This window comes from Olea europaea, chromosome 7, assembly GCF_002742605.1.
Source record: "Olea europaea var. sylvestris chromosome 7, O_europaea_v1, whole genome shotgun sequence".
NCBI classification, from domain to species: Eukaryota; Viridiplantae; Streptophyta; class Magnoliopsida; order Lamiales; family Oleaceae; genus Olea; species Olea europaea.
Genome location: NC_036243.1, coordinates 20720378 through 20736634, shown reverse-complemented (window position 1 = coordinate 20736634; position 16257 = coordinate 20720378). Strand labels below are relative to the sequence as shown.

General features: G+C 32.0%; 1 long non-coding RNA gene across 1 annotated transcript; it reads left to right on the top strand.

Annotated features, from left to right (window-relative positions):
- The first annotated feature begins 8772 nt into the window (after nt 1–8772).
- LOC111397376 lies at nt 8773–12105 on the top strand. The gene is made up of 2 exons (XR_002703235.1): nt 8773–8992; nt 11438–12105. It is a non-coding gene; the product is annotated as an uncharacterized LOC111397376 (long non-coding RNA).
- The last annotated feature ends 4152 nt before the right edge of the window (nt 12106–16257 follow it).

The window sequence follows — 16257 nt, the reverse complement described above, 5'->3', positions numbered from 1 at the left end:
AATTTAGATTGAACAATATGAAAGAGAAAAAATGAAAAATTTTATTATTATATTAGCTCGATATATCTAATAATATATAGGGAGCATGCACAATTTGTAGGGAATTGCAGTTGATCGAAAGAAGTAGCAAATTTCATTATAATACGGTCAGTAAAATACGTTCGGAAATGTAGTAGCTTTGAAGCAAATTCTTCAACTATCAACCCAACAAAATTTTGAAGATTTTGTCAGGCTAATATTATTTTTTGTACACAATGGTGTATACATATGTTTGCACTCCCTCACATGGACGGGAGCCCACGTCACACGTAATATAATATTTGTGGGCCCTCTTTATGTGAGGGGGATGTAAAGTTGTATGTACATCAGCATTATCCTTATTTTTTTTCTCGCACTTTTGCATGCAGCAAGTTAATAAGCATTAATTGTAAAGCCATTTTCTTTTGATTAATTATTACAACTTAAAAGTACTCCAAGAAAGTTAGGAATCAGAAAAGTAAAATAGTTATTGAATGTAAAGCGATAAAACTCAAGAATTTGACACCAATAATCTCAAAGGCTTCCAAATTCTTTGCATTAAAAGCTTTTGACTCATGATGACTGCAATACTTAAGTTTCATGGTCAGAAATAATAATTATTTATTTTTAATGGGTCACCCCCACCAACTTCGGTGCACCAAATTTTTTGATTTTTTTTTTTTTTTAACGAGGTGTCCCAGCTTACGCCATACTCTATCCTCGTCCCTGAACTTTCGACCCCTCAGCAGCTCAGGGAGGTAAATCGCGGGATGTGCCCAACTTGACCAGGGTTCGAACAGCCTTTATACTCCTGGCCCCAAGGGAGCCTCTTCCATGGTTATTACATCACCAAGCTACTTCAACCCTTCCTCTGGTTATTACAACACTCAGCTGCTCCAACCAGGAATCGAACTCCCCACGCTGGGGTTGTGAGCCCCGCACTGTCCTTCCTTTGCCAACTTGGATGTGTCCCGGGGGGCCCAAATTTTTTGATTTTGCTATAGATTGGGATATCTTTTAAATAATATCTAAATTTCGTTTTTTAGCATATGGATAACTATATTTTGTAAAGAAAAATAATGCGTTAATTATGTTTCTAAGTTATTTAATTGACTTTCTTAATTACAAATTTACATCGACTCTCTTTGACATTTACTTTAGAACACAATTTTTTTTTTAAAAGGATTTATTTTATTAAAGGGTTTTTCTATGGGTATTGAATATTAGTCATGAATATAGTTTAGAAAAATTCAAAATATTGAATAATTTTGTTCACGAAAACCATATCTTATTTCTTTTAGAATATCCTAGTAAAATTATTTGCATAGTACACAAGGAGAAGTTACCTTTTTTTTTTTAATGCTTAGTGTAAATTATTTTATATATTGTGATCTTTGCACTATTTTAATTAAAAGTATATTCACAATAAGGTGATACTAAAAAAATACAATATATGCTTTATTGTGCTTATATCTTCATAAATCTACTATATACACTTCATTGAAAATTTTGAGTTTGATACTTTAGGATTTGAAGGCTTCACGGTCGATATATACAAAGCTAGCTTGACATTAGTTGCACGAACTTAATTTTTACAAAAGCACTTAGACTATGAATGGCTTAATCCAAGCAATCCGAAGAGTGTTTCAGTGTGCCCTCATATACTAAGTTGGTCTTAACTCTCTTGATGGATTCTTGAAATTCTTTATTGATCAAGCAATTCAGAGCAATCTTGAATTTTTACGGTTGATTTTGGTATTTGTGTTGGGATTGGCTTATGGTAAGGGTGCTACTTGGATATCACGAAGCAATAGACTAGACAAAATTTATAAGAAAGGCAAAGTGGTGATAATAAAAAAAGGTTGAATCCCAATCTTGAGAGCCCCCATCGTCCCACCTCTAGAGTTTTGTGAGGGAGGTAAATCGCGAGATGTGCTCCAACAGGCCGAGGAACAAGAGCTGTTTGTACACTGCGCTTATAAGGAGTCCAATTCCATATCTCAGGAATTGAACTCCCACACTACGACTGCCAGCAAAGCGTGAGATAATCTCACTCCTGTCCTTTGCATATAGACATGTGTCGTGGTCTAAGTCCGTGGTCGTGAAGCAATGTTACAGTTAGATGGTTAATAGTATCATGTCGTTTCATTTCGGACGAGCGGTCAAAATATAAATTGGTGAGTTTTTGGTTCTCATAATTTCTTTAGTGTTTGGTATAAACTTTTAGCATGGAATAGAGATTCTATAAAGCTAAAGCATTAAAGATTGGTTCTTGTGCTTGTTTCCCAAGTTGTGGTTTTACCATCTTAAATATGATTATTACGAAACGGGGCGGTTATATGTCACAATATAAAGTATTGATTGTACAAGAAAAAGACAATTAAAGCAAGAATAGATATTGACAGAGCAACCGAGTAATTTTATTAATTGACAACCAATGGAAAGAAAAATACAATTATAGCAATCTTCATAAACTGAATGAAGAGTCTACTATTTATAGTGGACATGCCAAAACCCTATAAGTAACCTAAAAGATGAAAACTGGGTCAAAATACGCGCATAAAGCGAAAAATCCGGATGGCAGCGACTCTTCTTCACGGTCCATAATTTTGATCTCTCTATGACAATTTCAACTAGAACTCCAATATCTACTAGAATTTAAGTCACATGACGAATAATGTTCTTCTACTTTATCTAATTTACATTCTTGCGTGATTTATTTGGCCATCTAAAGCGTTCTTCATATGACTTAATATTCATTGATAAAATTTTAAACAAATTAATACGTCTTCAAACTTCAGCTTCGCCTGGAAATTGGTAGGTTTCCTTGACAATCTGGAAAGTGTACACATAAATAGATTTGAGTCTAACAAACAAATTGATGTCAAATAGATTTGTCTAACAGACAAGTTGATGTTCTTCGGAGTGTCTGAATATTCCGAAATGTTGAAAATTAGCCCCTGTTTGATTCTCGTTACGTAGAAAAATTAATGGGAGAAATAGTGTTTTTTTGGGAAAATGAGTGGTTGAAAAAGAATGAAAAATTTTCAATTTTCGTATAATATTATTTTATGAAAAATTGTGTGATTTAAAATAGTAGAGAGAAAAATGAAATATAATAGAATTTAAAGTAATGGTGCTCAAACAGGGGCTTAAAGTGTCCAGACAATCAATCATAGAAAAGTCTGATAATTTTCAAATTCCACCCCCTTCTTTCTAGGTTGATTTATACTAGATTTATAACTTACAATATCCACGATAATTTTTTCATGAACTACATTTTAATTGTATAAATTCCTCTACATTTTCTCATTTTTATGTTCATATCCTTAACTTTTTCATTGCATTTTTGTTCTCATTCATCTATTAATCAACACAACTTATCTTTGATGACAATTTTCGTCCCAAAATATCTGTTAAGACGGAGAAAAAATTATCCTTATATTTGCAAAAAAGCAAAATAAAAATAAAAATTAAGCCCCCGTTTGTCCTCCATTATCTGGATTTATAATGGGGGGAATATTATTTTTTTTTTTGAAAATGAATAATTGTAAAAGAAAGAAATTTTTTTCGATTTGCGTGAAATATTATTTTATTGAAAATTGTGTGGTTGAAGATAGGAGAGAAAAAAATTTGAATTAAATTAATGAATTTTAAAAAGGGCCAAACGAGGGCTAAATTAACTCCACCAATTGTTTATCCGTTATTTCAAATTACACTAATATAATATATGGACATATTGCTACATCAGAGACAAATTTAGACACAAGTGAGAAAATGCACAAAGATGCCCTCGGGGTATAATCCAGCGGTGCAAAGGACAGGTGTAAGGTTATCTCACGTCTTGCTGACAGTCGCAGTGTAGGGGTTCGATTTCTGAGACATAGAATTGGACTCCTTGTAGGCGTAGTTTCCATGCAACTCTTGTTCCCTAACCTGTTGGGGGCACATCTCGCGATTTACCTCCCTCACAAAATTCTAAGGACGGGACGGTGAGAGCCCTCAAAATTGGGGTTCAACCTTCGAGAAAATACACGAAGATTGGATATTTTTGTTGTGATTAAAATATGGAACATGCTGGCTGTCACAGGGCCTGTACAGGCCAGACACATTACAAGGGGAGTTGATAATTTTTTTTTTTTTTTTAAATAATCCCCCACGCCCACCCCCCTCACATGCTATGTGAGGGGGCTTGTACAGGCCTGTACATTAGGCTTTTTCATGTGAGGGGGCTTGTACAGGCCTGTACATTAGGCTTTTTCCTTAAAATATAGTGTAGTTGAGAAAAACTATGATTTAAGTACAATCACCCCTTTCCACAAAATTTCTTATAACAAAGATAAGAAAAGTGCACGTATCTACAAACTTCACAAGAATATGATTGTGTAAAAATTATCTTACACTAACTATATTTCAGTGAGATATCATCCGTCTTTAACAAATGGTTAATAGAAATTTTTTTTATAGAATCGGGGGAGAAAAGGCAAACAACAATTTGCACCACTCACGAGATAATGAAAAAAAATCATTAACGGGGAAGATTTACATAACATATTTTTAGAGTGAGTGTTAATTTAAGACGAATATCAGTTTGTAATAAGATTATCACATATTTTCAGAATTTTTTTTGTTTGATGAATATTTTGAAACATCATTTATATTAGTTTACGAGTATTTACATTAGCAATACATTGTAATTAATTCAAAAACAACTTAGTTTGCAGAAAGAACATAGATAGATAAATGACCTCGTCTGGTTGCAAACGCAGATATATCAATGAAGATTTACCACCACTCTTAACTTTTTAATTATTTTAATCAATAATCTCTATCATTTCATTACGTAAAATCGTGGCAAATAGTTAGTTCAACTAACAAAAGAATACATCAAGTCAATTGAGTTGAACTGCAAAGAACAAAGATATAAGAAGCTAGCTCGCCAAATTAAAACATACAATACACCAACAAATCTACTAATATCGAAACCGATCAAACAAAGAACCACAAAAAATTCATCTGCAGAGATTGGCTAAGAAACCTACACCACGGGGAATTGTTTCACGATGTGTTTGTTAGCGTGTGTGAGAAAGAGTGTGCCTTCTGATGCTTGAGATAAGAAGGTTTATTTTTGTCATCATTGGACGACGAAGATGATCCTTTGTTATTCGACAGAAGAGATCCACCTCGTCTCATCTCTTCCATTAATAGAAAGGGATCATCCTCGCCGTCTGACAATAACAACGAATCCTTCTTCTCCCAAGCGTCAGAATGCACACAGTTTTGATAAAATGTTCGTCCAACCATCTTTGTAAATTATAATTGTGTGTGCAAAATAAACTGAATGGGAAGAACAAGAGAAAAATGTAATTGAAAGGGAGTGATGTAATTGAAAGGGAGTGAAATTATAATTGCCTTCGGTGAGTCATATATTAAAATACATGAATTTGAGAAATAAATGCAGTGGTTGGAATGTTTGCGAAGTCGTTTGTTTTATTTTGTGCATTGCTTGCACTTGTAAAGGAGGAAGAGTTAGAAGAGATGCGTAGTATAGAGCGTTTGCATTTGCTACAAATGGCAAAAAGCTAAAATATGGGGCTCATGATTTTATTCTATTTTTTATTTATCGTCCCATCACATTGCCTTAAGTTGTTTTGAAGCTCGATGCAATTTAAATTCTTAATTATTTACTCTTTCGGGAGATAAATAAATATTCTTAACTTGATTAAGATTCTTTCGATAGAGAGAGAGAATAGTGACTCTTATTCATCCAAAAGTGAGTAAATTAGCCTTGAGGCTTAACAAAAAGCACTGTCACACCCTCCTTTCCATTAAGAGTGACAACTTCGGGCAGCCAAAAAATGTTGTCGATTGTCTATCCATCGACATACAAAGAGACGTATAGACTTTGTTAAATGAGAGAACAATCTTCCTTGTCATGGTCCACCCTTGGAGGCAGTTGCCTCAACTAGATTTTGAAAGTGGAAATTACATCCCATGTCATTTTTTTAGTTGTCATTTACAAAAATATCATCTTTTAAAACTCTTTACAAAAGTATCATATTTGTTCATTTTTACCCTTCAAAAGAACTTGAATACCTTGCATATCCCTTTTTGATAATTGTGTAAGTGTCATATCAAATCTTGGAAAAGAAAAAAAAAGCCGTCAATTGTGAAAAGGAAAGAAAGAGAGAACGAACCCCGACAGATGGCTACAATATTTCTCGACAGTTGGGTGAATCCCAACAGATGAATTGTCGTTCCCGACAGTTAGCTGCAGGTATTCTCGACAGATGACACTGTCCTGCCAAACGAGTGCAGTCATCTGTCAATACAGGTTTCGGCGACAGTGTCTCGACACATAACTCTGGGCACTGATGACATTACATGTGCGTTTAGAAATAACATCGAGGTTTACTGGCAAATTTTCTGTATCCGTAATATGCATATGAATTATAATCATTTCTCAACTACAAATGTGTTTGGTAACATTAATAGTTATAATCATTTCTCAACTGTCGAGAAGTTTCAAATGTGTTTGGTAGTATTAATGGTTATAATCATTTCTCAACTTCAACAACTACAACATCACAACCTATTTCCAAAAATAAATGACTGAATGCTTCATAAAATATGAAATACTTCACATTTCCCTAAATATTTTTGGTATGTTTTTCCTTCAAAAATATTAAAAAAAAAAAGAACATGATGATTAATAGTAGTGGTTATCATGTTGTGTTTAACATTTTAAAAAGAGTAAACTATTATATAAAAATATAAACAATTTGTAATAATTGACCTTTCAAAATAGATAAAGAAGATGGATGAAATAATATCTTCTTGATCAAGAAGAAAATAGATGAAGAAGATGAATGAAATGAGGGTTTATTTAACAAGAATTCTTTTTTTTTTTTTATGTTAACTAGGGTTTTTAAGGATTTTATATTCATTTTTTATTAACTAAATTTGTATTTTACAATATAATATTTATATATTCAATGATTATAATATACAAATTAAACAATCAAATCACAACATTAATTATTTTGAAAAAAATCATGAAATAGCATTAAATGCTCCAAAAAAGGTCAAATTAAGGGTAATTTAAACATTTCACAACAAGAAAGTGACATTTTTGTACAAATTATGTGCACATCAAAGTTTTTTGTACATTTTCAAAAAAAGTGACATTTTTGTAAATTCCCCATTTTGAAATTCCCTTTTCTAATAAACACTTGTTATTTAAAAAGAAAACATGCCTATTAATTATAAAAAAATACGTTAAAATATTCCCTCTCAGTTTAAACGGGGGAACTTTGGATTTGAAACTAACGTAAGAGAATTTGTGTTCATTGTGGAAGGGTCAAAATTGTTGGTTAAATTTATTTCCTGATTGTTTTTTCATATTTTAAATCGGTAAATATCAATTCAATCCATTACTCGATGCAACAATAAACTCTACACGTGATTGACAACGATACAAATATTGAACACATTTTCAATACCACAAATCTTTCGCTTAATGAAGCTAAAATATACTTTGGAAAGTGATATAGAGAATACCCAAAGATTCTTTATACAAAGTCACAATTCTCTCTTTTCTCAATCCATTTTGAGTTAATGTCATCACTTATTTGATTGTTTTATTGAAAAGAACCAAATTCCATATATCAACAACATTTTTGTTAGATGATAAAAATTTAAATCAAACATTTTTTAGATGATGAAATACTCATAAAGAGGAATATATTCAACCTACCATTCACATGGCCGAACTAATGTTAAATTCATCATAACGTGGTCCAGAAGTGAGGCAGCAAAAATAGTCAGCAATAAAAAAAAGTTAACCTTACTTTTAATAAATTTGATGCTGACCACATCAATTTCCTTTTTCTTTTAAAATCCTTTTTTCTTAATCCATTAGGTCCGTTATATAGACCCAATGAAATGTTGAAACTAATCAAATTATCCAGTAATTAATAAATAGGGAACGTACACAATTTGTAGAGAATTGAAATTACACACAATTTGTAGAGAAATGAAATTAAAGTTTAAAAATTAACATATCGAGTGGAGTAGCTAGTTAAATTTCAGTACGAGACAATCATCCACTTCGTCGGGCTGATATTACTTTTTTTTTTTTTTTTTTTCACATTTTTCTAATGGCATGCAATGCAACAAGTGTAATAAGTAATTGTAAATACAATTTCCGTTTTGACTATTACAACTTATAACTATACTTCGAGAAAGTTAGGAATCAGAAAAGTAAAAAAGTTGTTGAACATTAAGACTTTAACCCCACTAATCTCAAAGGCTTCCAAATTCTTTGTATTGAAGACTTTTGACTCATGGTAACTCCAAATAATTAAGTTTCATGGTCAGAAATAATTATTATTTATTTTTGATAGGTCAAGAACTTAGGGGTAGGGTTGTAAGCAAAAACCGTCAAACCGAAAAATCGAATCGAAACTGCATTTTAAAAACCATCGATTTGGTGCTATGCGGAACCGGTCAACGAAATGGTTTTGAACCAAAATGATTTGATTTAGGTTTGAGAATTTTAATTTCGATTTAAAACAAATCGGACCAGCGAAAAAAAAATTTTAAAAATTGAATTTTTTTTTTGAAATTTTAAGTCTTTAAGTGGGCTGTAAGCCCGTAAATAACACATAAACCCAACCCGACCCGACCCGACCGCTTTTAAAAAATAAAAAAGAAAAAAAAAACCCAAAACAAATCGGCAACTGGTCATGAGACACAACCCTAAAGGCCTAAACCAGTAAACGTAATTCCAATTTCCAAGTCTCTCTAACTCTTTCTCTCTGTCGCCAACGCCATCTCTCAAGCCTCAAGTGTCGTCGTCTCTCATATAATTGTCGACACCCAGCACCCATACGCATTTCCTCCCATTTGAAATCAGATTGCAACCCTTGTTCCCGGCTCTTGGAGATTGGAGTTGCCCTCGCCAATCGCCTAGGTAATGGCTTTTTTCCTATTCATTCTTTGTTGTTGGTGAAGAAATGCTTAGGTCAGTTGGGTTGATTAGAACTAAATGAGATTTTATTATTGGTATCATGGTATGTTTCCATTTGATGGTCATCCCTTATGTTTATTTATTCTCTCCCGTATGGACTATGGAGTGTTTACCTCTTTATATTTTCTTTAACATCACTTCCTAAAGAATTAAATGTACTAGATTGGATGATTGTTGTGGAATTAAATTGCAATTTTTGTGAATTGGATGATTGCAATTTACTTCTTCTTTTTCTCTTTCTTTTTTTTTTTTTTTTTGTGATCGAGTGCTAGATTTACATGTTAATGCTATCTATAATTTAATATGCTATTGTTAGAATTACAAATATGGATCATGTTGACCTTTTTGAAGAAGAAAATTATCTTGAGCCAAATGCAGCCGTTAATAGTGTAGAAGTTGATCAACATGCAGATTCCACTAAGGGAAAAAAGGGAGGTGAAAGATCTAATGTTTGAGATCATTTTAAACTGCATGATGAAAAGGCAGAGTGTAATTACTATGGGCAACTTTACAAGTATGGCAACAAAAATGCAGGGACTAGTACATTGTGAAACCATATTGAGTGCTTATGTAAGAAATATCCATATAGGGTTCCAGATAAAAAGCAAAAAACTATGAGTTGTTACACTAAATCTAAAAATGATGTTTTAAAAGACATTACTAGTTTTGGATAAGTTGTTAAGTTCACTAAAAAAGGGACTAGAAAAATGATTGATAAGTACATCTTGTTGGCAGAGTTATCATTTAGTCATGTGCAAGATGAAGGTTTTCAATTATATACAAGTATTTTTTTTCCAACATTTGAATTTCCTTCAAGAGTTACAGTAGCAAAAGATATATATCAATTGTTCCTTGATGAAAAGAAGAAACTGAAAAAAGAATTGAGTCGTCATAGGGTTTGTTTAACTACTGATTGTTGGACATCGATCCAAAATATTAGTTACATGTGTTTGACTGCTCATTGAGTTGATGATGATTGGATCTTTCAAAAACGTATTATAAGCTTCATTCAAGTTCCCAGTCATAAGGGTAATATGGTTGCTAAGGAGTTGATTTCTTGTCTTCATGATTGAGGAATTAAAAAGACTTTTTGTGTGACTATCGATAATGCATCATCTAATGACGTTCAATATAGAAATTGAAAGAGAGTTTTCAGGAGAATAAACATGGTCTAATTCTTGATGGAGAAATGCTTCATATGAGATGTTGTGCCCATATTCTCAATCTCATTATTAGTGATGGTCTAAAAGAAATTAGTAGTTCTATTTCGTCAATTCGCAATGATGTGAGGTTTACTAGGTCTTTCCCAGCACGATTGAAAAGTTTTAGGGAGAGTTTATAAGGAGGTTAACATCGAGTCTCGAGCTTTGTTGTGTTTGGATGTGACTACTACATGGATTTCTACATACTTGATGTTTGCAATGATTTAGAAAAGCATTTGGTGCTTTAAAAAGTGATGCAAATTACATAAAGTACTTTGATGAAGAGAGAAGAGGCGATGAAAGAAGTGGTTCACCCACTCCATTCGATTGGGATCAAGCACAAAATTTTGTAAAGTTTCTTAAAACATTCTATGATATGACATTGAAAGTTAGTGGCCTTTTATATGTAACATCTAACACTTTTTTTCAAAAGCTTGGTGAAATTCATGAGGAGTCAAATGAATTAGCTAAGGATTCCAATAGTTTGATACGAAAAATGGCTATTAGCATGCGAAGAAAACATGATAAGTATTGGGGCAATCATGAAAAGTTTAATGATTTGTTATTCATAACAACAGTTCTTGACCGAAGATGCAAGTTGGAATTGCTCAAAATTGGCTTTTAAATAATGTATAATGAAGAAATTGCTAAGAAGATGTTAGCAAAAGTAGAAAATTCACTTCACAGGTTATATAACTGCTACAAGGAAATGATGCCTCCACCATTAAATGAGATGCCTCAAACTAGTAGTCCAAGTCAACAACCTGCTTTGGGTATTTAGATAACTTCCCAATGGGCATGCCAAGCTTTTTATGTCAATAAAAGAAGTGAACAAGTTCGTGGAAAGATGAGACTTGTAATTGACTATAAGCCTCTGAATCATTTCCTTGCTGAGGATAAATTTCCTCTTCCAAGCAAAAGGAGCTTATTTGCTAGTTTATCTGAAGTAAAGATATTTTCGAAATTTGATCTAAAAGCAGGATTTTGGCAACTGGGACCAAGGAAGAAGAAAGATACAAGACGAAATGTTGTATCCCAAACCATCACTACCAGTGGACAATAATGTCACTTGGTCTTAAAACGACCCCTTCATTGTTTCAAAAGGCCATAACAAGAATTTATCATCCGATATTGGACCCAGCATTAATTTATATTGATGATATTATCTTATTTTCAAACAATGCAGATGCTCACCATCAGTTGTTGTCACAGTTTGCTGATGTGACAAAACAATTTGGAGTTATGCTTTTCTAGAAGAAAATGGACATTGGAGTATCTGAAATTGATTTCTTGAAAATGCATATTAAAGATGGTCAGTATTCTTTACAACCACATGTTGGTCAGGAATCATTAAAGTTTCCAAACACAGACCTCTCTAAAAAGGAAGTTCAACAATTTCTTGGAATCGAGAACTACATGGCAAATTTTGTCGATCGTCTATCTCCTGTTATTAAGCCACTGCAAAACATGCTGAAGAAGAATGCAACACCACGGTCTTCAAAACAAACGGAAGCAGTTCGAAAAATTAAGAACATGTACAAGGATTACCAGCTTTGTCCATTCCTACTGTTCAGAAGATATTTTTGCAAACTGATGCAAGTGATCTATACTGGGCAGTAGTTCTCTTAGAAGAAAAAGATGGAAAAAGGAGTATATGTGAATACAAAAGTGGATCGTTTACAGAAGCAGAAGAGCATTAATGCATTATCATTCCACATTCAAAGAAATTTTGACAGTCAAATGTGGGATATCTTTTCAGTAAAATCTAAATTCCAGATTTTTGCATGTGTGTGTGTGTGTGAAGAAAAATAATGCATTAATTATTTTTTAAAATCATTTTATTCACTCTCTAAAGTATGAGACTTTATATGACCTTTATACCTTAGAGCTGACTGATTTTTAAAGCATTTGTTTATTAAAAGTCGACTTGAAAACATGTGTCATGGAAATAGTTAGGAAAACTTCACGATACGAAATATTTTGTTCTTGAAATTTATATATTGATTCTTTCAAAATAATTTAGAAAATATTGTTTGCTGGGTACACAAAAAATTACCTTGTTGATGCTTGCTTAAAATTATGTTTTCATATCTTATACATAGCAATCTTTGTACCATGGAAAGTTTTAATTAATGATAAGTTCACAATAAGATGATACTTCAAAAAACAATCTTTACGTTATTGTGTTGATATCTTTATATATCTATCATATATACACTTCTATAAAATTTGAGTTTGATACCATTGGATTCCAAAGACCTAACAGTCTAATATATATACATAGCTCGACATTCGTTGGGGGAACCTAATTTTTACAGAAGCACTTAGTTTATATATGGCTTAATCCAGAAAACCGAAAGAGTGTTTCTATTTAGGGTTGAAATCCCTAATCACTCACATGTTGAATATTTCAAGGTAAAGTTTCTTGCTTGTCCTAAGCAATTTGAATTTACAAATACTTGAGAGCAATCCCGACTTTTCGTGATCTGGCCAATTTTAGTGCTCGAGTTGGAATTGACCTGTGATAAGGGTGCTACCTGAAGATAACAAACCAGTGGATCTACCAGAATATATCAGCAAGACGGGGTGGTGATAAGAATAAATGCGTGTCATTGTCCAAGTCTGTGGTCGTGAAGCGATGTTTTAGTTGGGATGATTTCAATTCGAAGTAATAGTAGGGTCGTTCCATTTCAAGCAAGCTGTTAAGATATAAATAATGAGTTTTTGGTTCTCATAATTTCATTTGTGTTTGTTATAAATTTTTGGGTATTGAATTGAGATTTTGTAGAGCCAAAACATTAAAGATTTTAACTATTGTTTCTTTGTACATTCTTTTTGGTTAGTTCTACTACCTTAAATATGATGTTCTTATGCTTTATCTAATTTATGGTCTTGCATAATTTATTTCGCATTCTAAAGCGTAATTAATCTGACTTATTGATAAATTTTGTAACTAATTAATACCTTTACAAACTTTAGCTTTGCCTGGTAGTCATAAAACAACCCATGGTACCTTGACAATCTAGAAAATGTTTGCAGAAAAATAGATTAAGGGGGGTGTATTCAATTGGGATTTTTAAAAACTTTTGGAGACTTTTTTAAGTTGGTGACTTTTGTGGACTTTGTGAAATTTTAAGTAACTTCTATGGATTTGGTAGGAATTAGTAAAAGTTTTTCCTGGATTTGTGGAGACTTTTACTAAAGACTTTTAAAGACTTTTGAGGAATTTTTTTTTATTAAGGAAATATGCTTTTCACAGTGTTAAATGTGAGATATCGAGGAATATTTATGAGAATTCACAACATTCACTTAAAAACGAATCTTTGAAATTAGAGGGAGAGATAGAGATCAACTAATGAAAATTTACCATAACCTGATTTGAAGAAAACTCATAGCAAAGATTCAAAGAAATACCTAATTGGAAGAGATAGAGGAAAAACCTAGAGGGAAAGAATAGCATACTCTTTTTAGAAATCTCTCTATGGATGAGAGATTTTGGGAGAAAAATCCTATTTATATTTTCTATTAAAAAGTCTCTAAAAGTCCAAGAAATTTTAAATTCTCTAAAAGTCCCTCTAAATTGAATACCCCAAAACTTGTAGAGACTTCTAAAAAGTTTCAATTGAATACCCCGTAACTTATGGAGATTTTTTAAAAGTCTATAAAAGTCTTTATTGAATACACCCAAACTTTTAGAGAGTCTCTAAAAGTTTCAATTAAATATACCCAAACTTTTTAAATCTCTAAAAGTCTTTAAAAGTTTCGATTAAATACACCTCTCTAAGTTTCTTATCAGTATAGAGAAGCAAATAGAGCAGCAGACCTTCTAGCCCGACAAGGGGCGGATGGTTTCATGATGAGGTACATACATCTACATCAAATATCAAATTGTTAAAAGGTATTGTTCGTATGGATAAACTTGGTTTTCCCAACATTGGGCAAAAGTAGTGAGGTTGATGTGTCAATTTTATTTGCTTGGTTAGTGCCTTTGTGGCTATTTGGTTCTTATGATTGTTTTGTTGGTTTTGTTTCCGTGGTATTCCTCCACCATGGGTGGGGGTGATTGAAAGAAGAAAAAAAAAGAAAAAGAAAAGAAAGAAAGATAGTCTAACAAACAAATTGATATTCTTCTAAGTGTCCTAGCTCCAGTTTGGTTTTCGATAAAAATTAAATTTTTAATAAATTTTGATAAAGTTAAAGAAATATGTGATTGAAAAGTTGATAAAAATTGTGAATTTCATGGAATCTATGCTTGAAGGTGAATTTAAAGAAAAACAAGTTTTTGAAAATGGGGGCCAAATAGTGACTTAATATTCTGAAGGGCGAAAAAGGAAATTGTACACAGGATGAGAATCATAGAAAATTTTGATAATTTTCGAGCATCATGTTTAACCCCCTACTTTCTAGGTTGATTTAGACAATATCTAGAACTTAAGAGAGCTCACACTAACTTTTTTGGCACTACATTTTAATTGTAATGAAATTTCCCTACATTTAATCATTTTTCTGTTTATATCCTTACTTTTTTTTTTTTCAACCATCTATTAATTAACACCATCTTATATTTGATGATAATTTTCATCCAAACAAATTTATATCAACTAAACGTTTGTTCATCATTTCAAAGCACGCTAATATAACATACGGAGAGAAAGCATTATCATAAACAAATGTGGTAACTAATTGAAGGCTAAGGATAACAATTTAAAAAAAAAAAAGAAGAAGTTATAAATGTTCGTGCGAAACCTGCAAGCGTACAAAATCATTAACAAGTAATAGATTTAATAAATTGGGAGTATCATCCCACGAGGAATAAAATTCAATTGAGTGTACTAATCTTTAATTAGATTTAAAGTGAGTAGACAAAAGTGATTTGTGATTTTTAATTAATCTAACTTAATCTACGGAAGCTTGTAAAATACGAATTTAATATGTGTATGAGATGATTGTATTGAACTACGAATCCACATATTATTATTTGTTCTATTTCTCAATTATGTAGCTAGTCTCGTTCTTACGTTCATGACAATGAATAATTCTATTATAATTAATTTTCTTTTCTAAGACAAATTAAATCTACTCTAGTCACGACCCAAATTTATTCCTAATCCAAATTCGAATGAATAGAACGCATTCAATTTCACAATTATCTCAAAGATTACACACATGATAAATATTATTCCTAAAATTTATTGCTCGCATGTTAATAACAGTGTTCTAAATCTATTGTGAGCATCTCAACACTACAACAAACAATCATATATTTAATTGATGATCAAGTAATCAAATAATAAATTTTAGCATGCAAAATTAATTAAGAATTGCAAAAATTTAACTAAGCTACTTGTTTTAAATTAAAAATAACTAATAAAATGTTTCATCTTTATCCAATACATGAAAAGAATTAGCCTAGCATAATGTTGGAATAAAACAAATAGAAGTGGAAAGACATCACCAAAATTTGACGGAACGCAAATAATATCCAAGTTCCTTGCACAAATCTTTGATGAATTACCGCACAAAGAAATTTGAAATTATTTCTTCAGTTGCTATCCAACGTCTTCTCTGCACATGGGACATGCCACACCATTTAATTGGTGAATCATTAAATATATGAGACCTACCATTAACTTATTCATCAATAAGTTAATCATTGATGAATTACCGCACAAAGAAACATGAAATTATTTCTTTAGTTGTTGTCCAATGTCTTCTTTGCACGTGAGACATGACACAGCGTTTAATTGGTGAATCATTAAATGCATAGGACCCATCATTAACTTATTCATGAATTAAATGACATATATATATATATATATATATATATATATATATAAATGATCTTCTAAGTACTGATACTTAACTTATGTTAAACACTAGTGACATGACACGCCATTAACTTATTGGTGAGTGAATGACATGTTACCGATGCTTAACATAAGCTATATATATACACACAGGAATGTTTTTGTAATTCCAACTAAAACTCCCCCCAACCGAAACTTT